Genomic DNA, 17442 nt, shown 5'->3' with positions numbered 1-17442 from the left:
TTGACCTTCAGCAGTCTGGCTCCAGATGGCCCACTTTTAACGACTTTGTTTACTGCTTCTCTGTCAACTGTACAGTGATCAAATCTACAACTTCAATTTTCTTAATGCTATGCACTAAGCCAGAAGCCCAGGTTTCATGGTGGTGTAAGTCTATATTTTACCTGCAGTCTTGAAATGTTTACTCTCTCCAAGGGGCCTGGATTCTGGCAAATAGTGCTCAAATTACCCATACCTTGAGCTCTGGCATATTACCTGGTTTGGTATATTTTTTAAAATCAAAATAGTTTCCTAAGTCACCCATTCAGCCACACAAAATACACCCTCCATTTAGTAGAATCCTCAGGAAATGTGAGTTTAGGGTTAAAGCAATTCTCCCATTAACAGAACATTAGTCAGAAAATTGGGAGGACGAGCTGATCCTTAAAACCTAAGTCTTGGAGAGGATCAGCACCAGTGAAGAGCAGTAACGGGGGGAATGCCACTTCCCAAGTGATTTGCTGGGTATGCAGTCTTATTAATCCTTGTGAAAGGGGCCCCTTGTAAACTTGGCCCCCAAAAATGCAGACTTCAAGGAGTAACAGTGATCTTTCAAAGAATTTGTTATATACAAATTATACTCCAATGTGCAGATTATCTTCTGGTGGTCCCATTATACCCTTTTTACCTATTACTACACTTCAAATCATACCCATGAAACAAACCAACCATCTGGCTTGTCTCCAAATTCAAAATACATGGTATTATATGTAATAGGCAACAATGTATTTTTTGTTATTTCCATTCTCCACATCAACAATGTAATAAGAAATTTACACTCAAGCTTCTAATCTTTAAAATACAGCATAAAAAGAATAGAACTACATGTGAAATAAAAATTAAAATGAATTAAGAACATCTGAAAAAATGACAGCTTTTAAGAGGAAATCACAAGTTTTAAAAAAAGTACCCCAATTGTTGAAAGAGTGTTACTGGCAGTGGTTAACAAACTCTTTATGTTCCCCAACAGAAAAGGGGGAGGCATAAACCCAAGTTATATAACATGCATGTACTACTGTTACCCTGTATCTTGAAGATGAATGTCTTTCTTATTTTATATAAAAGTGAGTTTTCAAAAAATCAAGGGTTTATTATTTTCTTCCAAATGAATCATCTTGCACTCACCTTAGAAACCCTAATCCCTAAAAAATTCATGATTTTTAATCTCTTCTAGTCCCAAAAGTAAGGCACCTTTTTCTACTACAAAATGTTTTAATGAGCTACCATCAATAAGAATCAGTCATTCTTCTGACCACAGATAAGGGTCAGATCCACCCCCACTCCACACTTCCCTTCCCTAAACTCTGTTAGCAATAGGGACTGTATGCTTGGGTCCTGTGCTCATTTTTAAAGCAAGAAGTAATGATCCGAGACGAAAAGACACCAGCGCCAACACTACGACAATGAGACAGATATCCATATGGTTTGCCTTTCACCCGACAGTGCTTTCAAGACTCGATCCAAAGAGACCTGTTAATTCCACCCACATTGTCCTTCCCCTCCTCTCTGCCACCAGAAACTACTAGTGTATGTATGAAAAGCCAGGGGCCATGAAAACCACGAGGAAGGCTCGTGGAGGAAGCCTCCTTCTGTGTTCTCCTAAAGAAATCTTTATGAAGAACAAATTAAGTTCACTTTCTGAAATGTATAAACCACAGAACAACAAAACCACAAACGGGAAACAAAAAACTAAGTACAATAAGAAGAGTGAATACTTTTGTTACAATACTATTAAAAGGTGACTCCTAGCTGCAAATTTCTTCCTCAGTTTTAGCTCTCTCCAGCACAAACTTCTCAGGCAGTAGGTCACGAGGCTGCTCTGTTTACCCACCACCTCAGCGCTCCTCTGCCACTTCCTAAGAGCGCTGGCACCTCACCCGCTGATTACCTGTATCAACACAAACAGCCCCAGCTTCAGGCCTCTGAAGCAACCCCTCTTGAGTGCTCCTTGGCCTTTTACAGTGGAGGCATGTGATGAGAGTATCTGCACCAGCTGTTCCTAATTACCTCTCAGGCTGGGGCGAATGACTCAGCAGCCCAACTTTTTTTAAGGAGTCATCTACCTTGTTAGCCAACCAATATATTGAACAATGGTAAACCACTTGACAGAGCCACAGGTTAAACAACAATAATGCACGATGCCATGCCATCACTTAAACCAAGGCCATCCTACTCCCAGCTGACTCACCAAGTGTTCTTTTTCCCCAGGCTTCTTTAATCCAAAGGCTGAAGTGGCAAGCGCCTTCAAGCCCAGCCCAGCCCTTGCACCACTACCCAAGACCAGGAAGAAGCAGCCGGCCTCTTCCCATTTCTCTGCTTGACCATGTGAAGCGCTCAAGCGCTCTGGCACTAACACGTCCGGTGTTTCCACCCTCTATCTTTCGGAACTGCTTGAAATGCAAACCCTGCTGGATATAAGCAGTGTTAAACTACATGAACAAAGACCTAGTCGCAGCACCCTCCAGACCCAATACTGATAGAATTCTCCCGAAAGATAGGCATCCCTACAAAACAGCCTTTGTTCCTTCAAGCGTGACACTGGAGTCTGTTTTTCCCACACACGTTCTTTCACAATCACTACTACGCTATACCTTGAATCAGCCCAAATTCAACGCAGAAGGCTCACTGCAAAAACCTTCTGTACCATTCTACTCGGTGACATAAAACTGCCGTGCAAGAACGAGAAAACCATGGCACTCGCGTTTCATTACACGAGCACAAAGCTGGTGACTCTACGATCAACACCCACTCTCACCCGACTGTGGGAGTCTTTAATTACAACGCGCGGGCAAAACTCCAACAAAGGGAGCCCTGGGATCTCCGGGCCCCCAAACCAATCTTCGCTAAACCCAGCCCCGCAGGGTGGTATTTTTGCTCCAGCCACGAACTCGGCCTTTCTTACGTGATTACACGCGCGACCTACACCCAGGCTGGGCAGACGGGAGGCAAACAGCTCGCCGGACGCGGCGGCTGCCGACGGTGGTGGGAGGGGGCGGAGGGACAATACGGAGCCGGGCCGGCCGCGCGGGCGGTGCTGATGTGTCACAGCCCCGCCGGGCCGCGCGCTGGCTGGGGGTTGGGGGAGTGCCGGGCTCGGACCCAGGTGCCCGAGAGGCGGGGAAGGGGGAGCGGGCGCCCAGGCCCCAGCACATCCTGGCCCCCCGCCCGCCGGCCCGGGGTAAAGTACAGCGCGGGCCCGTAAACAACGGCGCCGGCCGCGCGCGGGGCCACGGGGCGCCGACCCGTCGCCCCTTCCGGCGGACGCGGCCACTTCCAGGAACGGGAGCCGCAGCCGCCCCCCGCGGGCCCCGCTTAATGCCCCCCGCCCAGAAAGCAGCCGCCCCGGTCTCCCTCACCACCTCCCCAGGACCTGCCCGCGGACCGCCCCTCACAGGCCGGCGGCCCAGACCGCGCGCGCGACGCCGCCGCGCTTACCCTGCCGGGGAAGGGCGCCCGGGACAGGCGAGCCACTCACCAGAGCCGAGGCGCGACGCAGCCCGACTGACGGCAGCGAGCGAGCCTGGCGGGCCGCGCGGGCAGCTATCAGGTGACTCACTCCCTCTCCGTGGCCGGCCGCCCCCTCCCCTCTCCTTCCTTTCCCTTTCCTCCCTCGCCTCCCCTCCCTTCCCCTCTCGTTCCCTCCCCTTCCCTCCGCCGCCGCGGCCACCGCCCCCTCCTGGCGCCCAAGCCCCGCCCCCTAGCGAGGTCCCGCCCCCTAGCGAGGTCCCGCCCCGTAGGCCTGCCTCGCGAGACCCCGCCCTTCCCCGCTCTGTGGCGCCTAAACTCCGCCCTCACTAAAGGCCCCGCCTCGCCAGCCTGGAAGCCTCGGTACGCGGATCCCTGCGGCTCCCTGCGTGTAGGCAGAAGCCCACACGAGGGGATGCAGGGAGGCATCGCGCAAGCCCTGGGCAGGGCAGGCCTCGAGGAGGCGGCGGCGGGGTCCCGCAACCTCCGTGGGCAGCGCCCCTTTGCGAGCACAGCCCGCAGCCTGAACGAAAAAGCCACCCGAGGACCACCTCCTCCTTTCCTGCTGAAAGCAGAAAGGAAAAGCCTAACGGCCTGCTCGCTCTAAGTGTTGCCGGGATACCCGGAATCGAGTGCCAGCGGACACCAGCAGGGAGGACGAGCGCCGGCCACGTCCCTCCCCAGACCAGACCCCCTCAGGAGTAGCTTCTGGCAGCCCCTGCAGCAGAGCTTCTTCTCTGCCTTCTCCTGGGGGTGGCGGGAAGCCCAGGTTCGCAAGGTTTTTGAGCTTCCTGATAGGGATGCATCAAATGCATCCAGGATTTTGTAGAAAGCCTCTGGCAGCCCTACTTTTGTCTGACAGTGAAAACAGTGGCGTCGGCTAACAGGTGTTCCCTTTACGTGGTGGCCGCCAGGAAACTTGGAACCAGGTTGAGCGCCCAGTGGTGTCAGCCGGCTCATCTCAAGCCCAGGTCAGGCTTTCATCTTCTGCTGCTTATTCCAGTGTTCATCCAATTGTTGGTGTTAAAATTAAGTTCCCAAGCCATTTAGCATCTCTGGAGTTCAAAGCACTGACTGTGCGAAAAGATGTGCACCTGGCAAAGCCTACACTTATCAATCTAAAGGGAGACCCGAGCACTCTGGCACTGTGCCAGCCGACCTGATTGGAGTTGGGATCTTGTGAAGGGGTTTTGCCGTTGGCTTTTGAGTTCAGGTCGAAAGACAGAAAGAAGTCGATGGCTGGACAGCATCAGCACCAGGATGTGTGGGCTCATTCTTGCACACAGGAAGACAGCCCTGGACCTCTCAGGGCAAAAAAAGACTGCCAAGTTAATGAAGTCAGGTATTATCACTAACATGACTGCGTTTGTATTCACAGGCGGTGAGACTTAGGGACATTTGAGTTGCATCCAAAATACACGAGAAAATGATGAGCGAAATTGTGTGGGAGTCCAAGGGGTAAAGTGATTCGCTGTGACCTAGAATTTGGGCAGTAGGTAACATTTGCATTGGATCTTAACTGGGAAGAATGGGGCCCTGCAGTCCAGGGAGGGAAGAGCATATGCAATAGTCCAGACGTTGGAGGCAGATGGCATTTCAGGCTACCTGAGTTCATGGTGGGGTAAAAATATTTAGTTAGAAAGGAGGAAAGAACAGTTGGAAATAGACATGAAAGGACTGGGGTTCTTACATGCACCTGAGCATTTTTGAGGCTTCACTCACCTTCCACCCAAAGCCAGTGGAATTCTAGTCTTCCTTCCTCCCACGCCTTTGCAGTTTCTTCAAGAGGAAGAACAGACCCTCCTCTTTGCGAGGAACTCTTCCTTCTGTACTCTCGATAAATGGCAGTGAAAGTTTCTAGCATATGCTCTGATACGTTAAATTATTTGAAAAGTCTTACAAAGGTATATCAAGGTGTTGAGAATATCAAGGCTGTTAGGAGTTACTCTCAAACTTTAGTGTTCATGAGACTCTCTGGATAGCCAGGACATGGAAGCAACCCAAATGTCCATCAACAGAGGAATGGATAAAGAAGATGTGGTACATATACACAGTGGAATATTACTCAGCCATAAAAAGGAACAAAACAGTGCAATTTGCAGAGACGTGGATAGACCTAGAGACTGTCATACAGAGTGAAGTAAGTCAGAAAGAAAACAAATATATAATATCACTTATATGTGGAATCTAGAAAAATGGTACAGACGAACTTATTTGCAAAGCAGAAATAGAGACATAGATGTAGAGAACAAGCTTATGAATACCAAGGGGGGAAGGGGGGATGAATTGGGAGATTGGGATTGATATATATACACTACTATGTATGAAATAAATAACTAATGAGAACCTACTGTATAACACAGGGAACTCTACTCAGTGCTCTGTGGTGACCTAAATGGGAAGGAAATCTAAAAAAAGAGGTGATATATGTATATGTATAACTGATTCACTTTGCTGTACAACAGAAACTAACACAACATTGTAAAGCAACTATACTCCAGTAAAAATTAAAAAAAAAAAAAAAAAGAATCTCTGGGGTACTTGTTAAAAATGTAGATTCCTGGGCTCTGCCCCCAAAGATTCTGGTTTCATAAGTCTGAATGTGACCCAAGGATCTGCATTATTTTTAATAGTGATGCAAATGGTCTTCAAACCTCACTTGAGAAGTACTGAGTTAAAGCTTATGGTGTATATTAGGTGCAGGGCAAAAAAAAAAAAACTAGAGAATGATATAAAACCAAGTCAGAATGGGAAGGGCCTCATGCAGTGTGCCTACAGTTTGAACTTTATCCCATGGGCTGAAGGGAGTGTGTAGAGGTATTTAAGTCATGTGATTGTTTTTAGAAGCTAATTCTAGAGAACCTCATTCACTCCATTTCCATTGCCTTGGCTCCTTCTGTCTCTAAATATTCATTCACTAATTAAATCAACGATATTTGGAGGTTGAACAAATTGTTTTAAACTGTAAACGATTACCAAGATAAAACAAGAATAGGTCACCACAAGTTGAAAAACTGCCAGTTCACACTTCTTCCCTCAAAAATGATTATGAATTAAAGCCCTACCACCCCTACCCCTAGGTTGAAAGATTTTTGTAAAAAATGAACATATTTCATTAGAAGACAGGCTTCCTTGAGCAGGATGGGCAAACACACCCTAGTGTTTACCTGCTATCTGAAATGAAAGGTAAGGTGAAAGGAATGTAGCCTCTGACTTGGGATATTCACAGCGTCTAAGATTTAAAAAAGGCAGAAATTATAAAATAAGCTACAAGGATATATTGTACAACACAGGGAATATAGCCAATATTTTATAATAACAATAAATGGAGTATAACCTTTAAAAATTCTGAGTCACTATATTGTACACCTGTCACATATAATATTGTACATCAGCTATACTTCAATTTTTTTTTAAGGCAGTAAAAGAGAAAGAAAGAACACAATATTGGAGCAGAAGAACTTAACGTGACAGGGGCCAAATTGGTGAAAGAGGTGCTACTTGAATACCAGATGTAATGACAACCAAAGTGGCACAGTGTAGGGTCCAAGTAGGGAAAAATTCTTGTGCCTCCAACAAAACCAACTGGAGTAACTCTTTTGTCACTCTCCCCATCGAGAAGGGGAATCTGTTGTCCATCCACTCGAAGCGGGGTTGGCCCTGTAACTTCATAGCCAAGAGAACACTGCGGAAGTGACGCTCTGTTAGTTCTGGGTCTAGTCTTTGGATTGGCATCTCCCGCTTCCTCCTTCTTGGGACCATCCCTCACAGACAAGTCACCATGCTGTGACAAGCCCAGCTTGGGACCTGTGTAGCCTCTGCAGGCAACAGCCCTAGCAGGACAACCAGCCAATAGTTGGCATTAAATGTGTCATGTGAGCGAGCCACCTTGTTTGTTCTGTTCTAGTCAAGTTTATACATGACTCCAGCCCCAGCCAAAAGAAAAAAAAAAAAAAATCTCCGAACGGAGCCCAGTCAACTCATAGAATTATAAGATAATAAAATGATTGCTGTTTTAAACCACTAAGTCTTGGGGCGGTTTGGTTAAAGAAAATATCTGATGATGGAGTAGAGCATGAAAATGTAGTTAAATTTTGTGAGAAGACCCACAAGGCCGATGGTCAAGGCTTAGAGGAAAGTTCAGATAAATAAAACAGAAAATATGTAGAAGAGACCAGTTAATTTTAAACTGTGTTAAGCTCCTTGATCTGAGATGACACTTGAGATTTTCCTCAATTACAAATTAATTGTGCCCCCAATTTCTCTCACTCTGCTGTATATATTTATCTAATGAAGTAGAGAAATTGTTATTCTCTCAGAAGCTAATGCTAAAAATCATACTCAAGAAATATATATATGTATATGTATATATACATACACACATATAAATGCTTATGGGTAGAAGGTGAGACCCTCAGGATTCTGAATGTTGCCTGACTGCTCTGCACAACTGGGGAGATGAGAGAGAGTTGGAAGCAGCAGACTGCACAGAGTCTGATGTAACCAGTCCCTCAAGCCCAAAGTAAAGTCACTAAATGTTGGGTGCACGTGCCCTTCCTGTGGAGCCTGATATTTGTGCTTGGTGCTGAGTCAGAAACAGCAAGCAGAGCCTTCAGGCACAGTCACATGTCTGCAAAGGGCAGAAAGATCCAGCCTGATAGCTTTGTTACCTGTATTTGTTGAGGTTTACACTCAGAATTATACCTGCAGCTCTTGGTCTTTTATTTTCAAAATTCATGCAGGTGTTAAATTCTACTTCATAATATATTTGTCTTAATAAAATTTTTCTCAAAAAAAATTGTTTTTAAGTAAAACTGACACAACTAGCAGAGGTGCCGTATTTTAACTCATAGTTTCTTTAACCTCTGACACGCACTGTTTCATTCACCTAGAGCAGCGGGTCTCCACAGAGACCGGTTTTGCCCCCCAGGAGATATTGGTATTGATATGGGACAGGGGCGGCAGGTGGTGGGGGGGGAATGCTACTGGTATCTAGTGGGTAGAGGCCAGAGATGCTCCTAAACAACCTACAATGCACCGGGGAGTCCCCATGGATAAACTGCACTGTGAATATAGACTCCGTATTCTCCATTCATAACAAAGAATTCTCAGGCCCAACACATCAATAATGTCAAGGTTGAAAAACCCTCAATGAGATGTACTCATGCTCCAATATGAGAAGTGTATACATAAATTAAAAGAAGGAATAAAGGGAAATAAATAAGTGGAAGGAAAATACAATGAAACCAGGGAAGAAGCTAAATGTACATATCACAAAACAGATATCCTTGACAAAGATGACCTCCAGAATTCTCTGCCATCTCCTAGCAGCCAGGTAGAAAGGGAAACCTGTTAAGTCAATAATGAGCTACCTAGGGGTTGGATAGGAGTGATCACCGTGGGAGGAAGAAGTACTGAACTCTGAGAGAAGACGAAAAAAATGGGCACGGGCTATGACCCCCATCACAACAACACATTTCCTGGACTGGGGTGCCAGATGTAGGAAGTGCTTTGGAAATAGAGTAGAATGAGTAACCTCTGAGGTTTAAAAGTTATCAAATAAGATAGACCTATGGGGTCAGAGGAGAGATACGCATACTGCCATAAAGAGATAGAATCGTCACTTGGGGGTGCTGGATTTTCTCCACTGGACACTCCGGATTCCCTGTACAGTCTTCCCCACCCTGCTCTGTGCCCCGGGAAGCTGTTCTCTAGGCGCAGCATCCAGAGGGTCCCCTGCTTCCTCACTTCTGGTAGTACTTGGATAACCGGAGGTGTCAGCAGGAACGCAGCTGTCTCCCATCCCAGGCGGTAGGTTGGCTCTAGCTATGTTCCTCTAACAAAGGTCCAGCGGCTCTCAGGCAACCTCTACGTAGAGCTGCAGCCGAAGCAACATCTTTCTAGGGGTGGTGATAACTCCCCACCTTGGTTAGCCCCTGGGTGCGTCGCTGTCCCTTGGCAGGTTAGATGCCCAGTCCTATCTGTTTCCTGCCACTTCTGGGACTTATTCACCAGGTCAAGACTTGGGGATAACCAGAGTGAATATATTAACACATACAAGGAAAGAATGTGACTGTCAAGAAGAGGCGTTCCTCAAAATCTGAAGCCAACAAGAGGGGAGCCAGAGGTGCAAACACAGGCAACACATCCCTGGCACCGGGGTGTGAGGGTGAGGGTAGGTCAGCCAAGGACACAGTACAGGTGGCCCCTGCTTTTCAGAAGTTCATTTTACACCACTTCGATTTTACAGAATATCTACATTAGTACTTATTTTTGTTAACTAAAAGAAATCTAAAGAGGATTTTTATTTTTACAAAAAAGGAGCAAAATGAAAATAGCATTCAGCTTCTGTTTTGCAGTGAGCCTTTATAGAGGCAGTGCACATCCTGAATGTCAAGAGTGGCGCCACCCAGCTCCTTCCCCGGGAACTACACTCAGCCTCTCAGCATTAAGCCACCATAGCTTGGGACTATGTCTGAGCATCTGTGTTTTATCTCAGTTTATTTTGTGCATTCATTAGCAAGATGTGTCCTAAAGTAATTACCTCCTCACTTTATGCCATTTCAGCTTACGAAAGGTTTCATAGAAACACTCAACTTTCTCAGAAAGTGAGGAAACCTGTATTTCATTCCCAGGTAGGATGTGGGGAGGATGGAAGCTGAGGGCTACCCGTGTCTTGGTTCCATTAGATTAGGCACCTGGGTCACCCCATTTACATCATTCTTTGATTTCTTTCTAATGATTTGCTTTGCATATACATCTGCCTACAGGGAGAGATCATCTGATTAGTGAGTATCAACATTTGGTACATTTGCTGGCAATACTCTCCTCATAAACTAATAAATCATCTTTCCGGTTTTCTTCCTGCCTCTGTAGCTTTGGGTGAGTGTGTATCTGAAAGACAGATCACCACTGATATGTCCACAGTTCAGGTTTCTGATCTGCAAGTACAGAATCGTACTGAGTGTGACAAGGTAAAGCCCCAGGTGACCTGGTCTAGGTGGTACCTCCTTCACAGGAACTCTCTTGGTATTCATCACTAGTAACCTTTAGATCAGGGGCACTTTATTCCCCCATTTACTTCCCTTTCTCTAAATCCCTTTTAGGCAGACACTGCTAGTTGTCTACTCAATATCCATTCCCCCTTCCTCCTTTCTATTATGATTGCATGTGTGCTTAAAAACACTTGAAAACACCTCCCCAGACTCCCTTAGTCATGTGACCTAGTTCTGGCCAACCAGATATAGGTATATATGCACTCAATGGAACTTCCAAGAAAGCTTTTACTTTCCTGATAACAAAAGACCAAATCAGCCAGTATGCAATTTTGCCTTCTGCCCTCTCTGCCTTGTATGATTGAGGTGGGGCTCTTTTCTCTCATCCTTGAGTATGAGAACCACACTCTAAGGATAGCAGGCCAGGAAGCTAGAAAAAAGCTCAGGTCCTTGACAGCTTCCTTGAGCAGCTGACCAGCCCTGGTTGTGGGGTTCACGCCTCTTATCATACAGGAGAAAGAAAACCCTATTAGTTAAGGCTTGCAGAGTTGGGTGTCTATTACATGAAGCCAAATGCAGCCTTAAGTGATAAGTTTTCTTAATTTCAAGGCTTTGCCAAGTCCCCCATATCATTCTGTTTAAATGCATGAACTGAGAACCCTGAAGTCATGCATCCTAGGTTATGTGGGAATAAATGAGTTGTTATGATCATAGGCAAACTATGCATATGACCCCGGAAGCTAGCACAAATAGCAGTATAATCATGTTGAGAGTATTAGAAGGGCAAAGAATTGGTATTATTATGAAATTACAAAGAATATGATATGTTATTGACTTCTGGATTGCCATATCCTCTTAGATATAACTAGGTCACAAATAAGAAAACAGAGATGCAGTTAAGTCAGTAAAAATACTCTGATAAAATTCCAGGAAATTGCTCTTTTGAAACATGGGACAGCTGCCAAAGGGGGGAAAAAAAGGAAGTTAAAATCCTTCAAAACAATTTCATGGATTTTAGCTCTGCAGAAACATTGGAAAGCATAAGAAATTGTATGGAATTATTCTGATAATTTAAACTCTTCCTCTTTTATTATGCATTTTATAACTGGATGATCAAAGTCTGCACCATAGTTAGATTACACGAACTTAAAGAGACATATCCATTTACAGCAGCCAAAATAAAGAAGTCCAAGCACCGCAAGCAGCATGAGGGGTAGAGACTTGGGTGCTCCATGATCGTGATGACTTGCAGCGGGAATACGGGAGGATGGGGGCGACAGCTGCTTCTTCTAGACACTAGGGAGTGCAGCTGGACCTGGATCCAAAGCAGGCTCTCCATAATCGACCAGGCCCAGAGGACAATGCCCAGCTGTAGGACCAAGCAGAGCGCAGAAGGCTGGCCACCCTGTGCCTTTGGATTTGAGAATTTAACCCATTTATATGTAAGCCATATGGCTGAGATGGTCTTGGTGCTCCAGCCAGGTATCAGGCCTGAACCTCTGAGGTGGGAGAGCCGGGTTCAGGACATTGTACCAACAGAGACCTCCCAACCTCACATAATATCAATCGGTGAGAGCTCTCCCAGAGATCTTTGTCTCAACGCGAAGACCCAGCTCCACTCAACAACCAGCAAGGGCTTCCCTGGTGGCGCAGTGGTTAGGAGTCTGCTTGCCAATGCAGGGGACACGGGTTCGAGCCCTGGTCTGGGAAGATCCCACATGCCGCGGAGCAACTAAGCCCGTGAGCCACAACTACTGAGCCTGCGCGTCTGGAGCCTGTGCTCCGCAATGGGAGAGGCTGCGACGGTGAGAGGCCCGTGCACCACGATGAAGAGTGGCCCCCGCTCACCACAACTGGAGAAAGTCCTTGCACAGAAACAAAGACCCAACAGAGCCAAAAATAAATATATATAAAAAAAAAAGGTCCACATCAAAAAAATCTTAAAACAAACAAAAAAAAAACCCAGCAAGCTCCAGTGCTGGACACCCCATGCCAAACAACTAGCAAGACAGGAACACAACCCCACCCATTAGAAGAGAGGCTGCCTAAAATCATAATAAGTTCACAGACACCCCAAAACACACCACCAGATGCTGTCCTGCCCACCAGAAAGACAAGATCCAGCCTTACCCACCAGAACACAGGCACCAGTCCCCTCCACCAAGAACCCTACACAACGCACTGAAACAACCTTACCCACTGGGGGCAGACATCAAAAACAATGGGAACTATGAAACTGCAGCCTGTGAAAAGGAGACTCCAAACACAGTAAGTTAAGCAAAATGAGAAGACAGAGGAATACACAGCCGATGAAGGAGCAAGGTAAAAACCCACCAGACCAAACAAATGAAGAGGAAATAGGCAGTCTACCTGAAAAAGAATTCAGAGTAATGATAGTAAAGATGATCCAAAATCTTGGAAGTAGAATGGAGAAAATACAAGAAACGTTGAACAAGGACCTATAAGAACTAAAGAGCAAACAAACAATGATGAACAACACAATCAATGAAATTAAAAATTCTCTAGGGCTTCCCTGGTGGCACAGTGGTTGAGAGTCTGCCTGCCGGTGCAGGGGACATGGGTTCGAGCCCTGGTCTGGGAGGATCCCACGTGCCGTGGAGCGGCTGGGCCCGTGAGCCACAATTGCTGAGCCTGTGCGTCTGGAGCCTGTGCTCCGCAACAAGAGAGGCCGCGATGGTGAGAGGCCCGCGCACCGCGATGAAGAGTGGCCCCCGCTTGCCGAGGCTGTTGAAAGCCCTCACACAGAAACGAAGACCCAACGCAGCCATAAGTAAATAAATTAATTAATTAAAAATAATAATGTACCAATATTGATTCATTAATTGTAACAAATGTACCACTAATACAAGATGTTAATAACAGGAGAAACTAGGGGAAAGGAAGCATATGGAAACTCTCTGTAATTTCTGCTAAAAAAAAAAAATTCTCTAGAAGGAATCAATAGCAGAATAACTGAGGCAGCAGAACGGATAAGTGACCCGGAAGATAAAAGAGTAGAAATACTTACCTCAAAGCAGAATAAAGAAAAAAGAATGAAAAAAATTGAGGACAGTCTCAGAGACCTCTGGGACATTAAACATACCAACATTCGAACTATAGGGGTGCCAGAAGAAGAAGAGAAAAAGAAAGGGTCTGAGAAAATATTTGAAGAGATTATAGTTGAAAACTGCCCTAATATGGGAAAGAAAATAGTCAATGAAGTCCAGGAAAGGCAGAGAGTCCCATACAGAATAAATGCAAGGAGAAACATGCCAAGACACATATTAATCAAACTATCAAAAATTAAATACAAAGAAAAAATATTAAAAGCAGCAAGGGAAAAACAACAAATAACATACAAGGGAATCCCCATAGGTTAACAGCTGATCTTTCAGCAGAAACTCTGCAAGCCAGAAGGGAGTGGCAGGACATATTTGATGTGATGAAAGGGAAAAACCTATAACCAAGATTACTCTACCCAGCAAGGATCTCATTCAGATTTGACAAAGAAATTAAAACCTTTACAGACAAGCAAAAGCTAAGAGAATTCAGCACCACCAAACCAGCTTTACAACAAATGTTAAAGGAACTTCTCTAGGCAGGAAACACAAGAGAAGAAAAAGACCTACAATAACAAACCAGAAACAATTAAGAAAATGGTAATAGGAACATACATATTGATAATTACCTTAAATGTAAATGGATTAAACACTCCAAACAAAAAACATAGACTGGCTGAATGGATACAAAAACAAGACTCATATACATGCTGTCTACAAGAGACCCACTTCACACCTAGGGACACATACAGACTGAAAGTGAGGGAATGGAAAAAGATATTCCATGCAAATGGAAATCAAAAGAAAGCTGGAGTAGCAATTCTCATATCAGACAAAATGAACTTTAAAATAAAGACTATTACAAGAGACAAAGAAGGACACTACATAATGATCAAGGGATCATTCAAGAAGAAAATATAACAATTGTAAATATTTATGCACGCAACATAGGAGCACCTCAATACATAAGGAAAATGCTAACAACCATGAAAGGGGAAATTGACAGTAACACAATAATAGTAGGGGACTTTAACACCCCACTTTCACCAATGGACAGATCATCCAAAATGAAAATAAACAAGGAAACACAAGCTTTAAATGACACTTTAAACTAGATGGACTTAATTGATATTTATAGGACATTCCATCAAAAAACAAAAGAATACACTTTCTTCTCAAGTGCTCATGGAATATTCTCCAGGATAGATCATATCTTGGGTCATAAATCAAACCTTGATAAATTTAAGAAAATTGAAATCTTATCAAGTATCTTTTGCAACCACAACACTATGAGACTAGATATCAATTACAGGAAAAAATCTGTAGGAAATACACAAATGGAGGCTAAACAATACACTAATAAATAACCAAGAGATCACTGAAGAAATCAAAGAGTAAATCAAAAAATACCTAGAAACAAATGACAATGAAAACATGACGACCCAAAACCTGTGGGATGAAGCTAAAGCAGTTCTAAGAGGGAAGTTTATAGCAATACAATCCTCAAGAAACAAGAAACATCTCAAATAAACAACCTAATCTTACACCTAAAGCAATTAGAGAAAGAAGAACAAAAAAAAAAACCCAAAGTTAGCGAAAGGAAAGAAATCATAAAGATCAGATCAGAAAAAAAATGAAAAAATAATTAAGGAAACAATAGCGAGGATCAGTAAAACAGAAAACTGGTTCTTTGAGAAGATAAACAAAATTGATAAACCATTAGCCAGACTCATCTAGAAAAAAAGGGAGAAGACTCAAATCAACAGAATTAGAAATGAAAAAGAACTAACAACTGACACTGCAGAAATACAAAGGATCATGAGAGATTACTACAAGCAACTATATGCTAATAAAATGGACAACCTGGAAGAAATGGACAAATTCTTAGAAAAGCACAACCTTCCGAGACTGAATCAGGAAGAAATACAAAATGTAAATGGACCAATCACAAGCACTGAAATTGAAACTGTGATTAAAAATCTTCCAACAAACAAAAGCCCAGAACCAGATGGCTTCACAGGCAAATTCTATCAAACATTTAGAGAACAGCTAACACCTATCCTTCTCAAGCTCTTCCAAAATATATCAGAGGGAGGAACACCCCCAAACTCATCCTACAAGGCCACCATCACTCTGATACCAAAACCAGACAAAGATGTCACAAAAAAAAGAAAACTACAGGCCAATATCACTGATGAACATCGTTGCAAATATTCTCAACAAAATGCCAGCAAACAGAATCCAACAGCACATTAAAGGATCATACACCATGCAAGGAATGCAAGGATTCTTCAATGTACGCAAATCAATCAATGTGATACACCATATTAACAAACTGAAGGCGGAAAACCATACGATCATCTCAATAGATGCAGAAAAAGCTTTCGACAAAATTCAACACCCATTTATGATAAAAACCCTCTAGAAAGTAGGCATAGAGGGAACTTACCTCAACATAATAAAGGCCATAGATGACAAACCCACAGCCAACATTGTTCTCAATGGTGAAAAACTGAAACCATTTCCTCTAAGATCAGGAACAAGACAAGGTTGCCCACTCTCACCACTATTATTCAACATAGTTTTGGAAGTTTTAGTCACAGCAATCAGAGAAGAAAAAGAAATAAAAGGAATCCAAATTGGAAAAGAGCAAGTAAAACTGTCGCTGTTTGCCAATGACATGATACTATACATAGAGAATCCTAAAGATGCTACCAGAAAACTACTAGAGCTAATCACTGAATTTGGTAAAGTAGCAGGATACAAAATTAATGCACAGAAATCTCTTGCATTCCTATACACTAATGATGAAAAATCTGAAAGAGAAATTAAGGAAACACTCCCATTTACCATTGCAACAAAAAGACTAAAATACGTAAGAATAAACCTACCTAAGGAGACAAAAGGCCTGTATGCAGAAAACTATAAGACACTGATGAAAGAAATTTAAGGTGATACAAACAAGTGGAGAGATATACAATGTTCCTGGATTGAAGAATCAACTTTGTGAAAATGACTATACTACCCAAAGCAAGCTACAGATTCAATGTAATCCCTACAAAACTACCCATGACATTTTTCACAGAACTAGAACAAGAAATTTCACAATTTGTATGGAAACACAAAAGACCCCGAATAGCCAAAGCAATCTGGTGAAAGAAAAACAGAGCTGGAGGAAATATGCCCCCTGACTTCAGACTATACTACAAAGCTATAGTAATCAAGACAGTATGGTTTTGGCACAAAAACAGAAATATAGATCAATGGAACAGGATAGAAAGCCCAGAGATAAACCCACACACATATGGTCACCTTATCTTTGATGAAGGAGGCAAGAATATGCAATGGAGAAGTGACAGCCTCTTCAATAAGTGGTGCTGGGAAAACTGGGCAGCTACCTGTAAAAGAATGAAATTAGAACAGTTCCTAACACCATACACAAAAATAAACTCAAAGTAGATTAAAGGCCTAAATGTAAGGTCAGACACTATAAAACTCTTAGAGGAAAACATAGGCAGAACATTCTATGACATACATCACAGCAAGATCCTTTTTGACCCACCTCCTAGAGAAATGGAAATAAAAACAAAAATAAACAAATGGGACCTAATGAAACTTAAAAGCTTTTGCACAACAAAGGAAACCATCAGCAAGACGAAAAAACAACCCTCAGAATGGGAGAAAATATTTGCTGATGAAGCAACTGACAAAGGATTAATCTCCAAAATATACAAGCAGCTCATGTAGCTCAATATCAAAAAAACAAACAACCCAATCCAAAAATGAGCAATAGACATGTCTCCAAAGAAGATATACAGATTGCCAACAAACACATGAAAGGATGCTCAACATCACTAATCATTAGAGAAATGCAAATCAAAATTACA

At 43.6% G+C, this 17442-nt stretch overlaps 1 protein-coding gene and 1 long non-coding RNA gene across 7 annotated transcripts in view; one reads left to right on the top strand and one right to left on the bottom strand.

The window, feature by feature from the left end:
- The window catches only part of BACH1 (BTB domain and CNC homolog 1), a 46044-nt gene extending 42388 nt beyond the window's left edge, over positions 1-3656 (bottom strand). For 4 of the 6 annotated variants that reach the window (XM_036850139.1, XM_036850138.1, XM_036850134.1 and 1 more), the window contains exon 1: positions 3512-3656. The gene's annotated coding sequence lies outside the window, so the exon portion shown is untranslated. Of the gene's footprint in view, positions 1-3471 lie in introns of all 6 variants that reach the window. The other 2 variants (XM_036850136.1, XM_036850137.1) reach the window with 2 other exon arrangements.
- Positions 3498-5149, top strand: LOC118894204. Its single transcript, XR_005019666.1, has 2 exons — positions 3498-3583; positions 3852-5149. It is a non-coding gene; the product is annotated as an uncharacterized LOC118894204 (long non-coding RNA).
- Positions 5150-17442: the final 12293 nt, after the last annotated feature.

This window comes from Balaenoptera musculus, chromosome 4, assembly GCF_009873245.2.
Source record: "Balaenoptera musculus isolate JJ_BM4_2016_0621 chromosome 4, mBalMus1.pri.v3, whole genome shotgun sequence".
Lineage (NCBI taxonomy): Eukaryota > Metazoa > Chordata > Mammalia > Artiodactyla > Balaenopteridae > Balaenoptera > Balaenoptera musculus.
The sequence above is the reverse complement of the archived record's forward strand: the minus strand, read 5'-3'. Positions and strand labels throughout refer to the sequence as shown.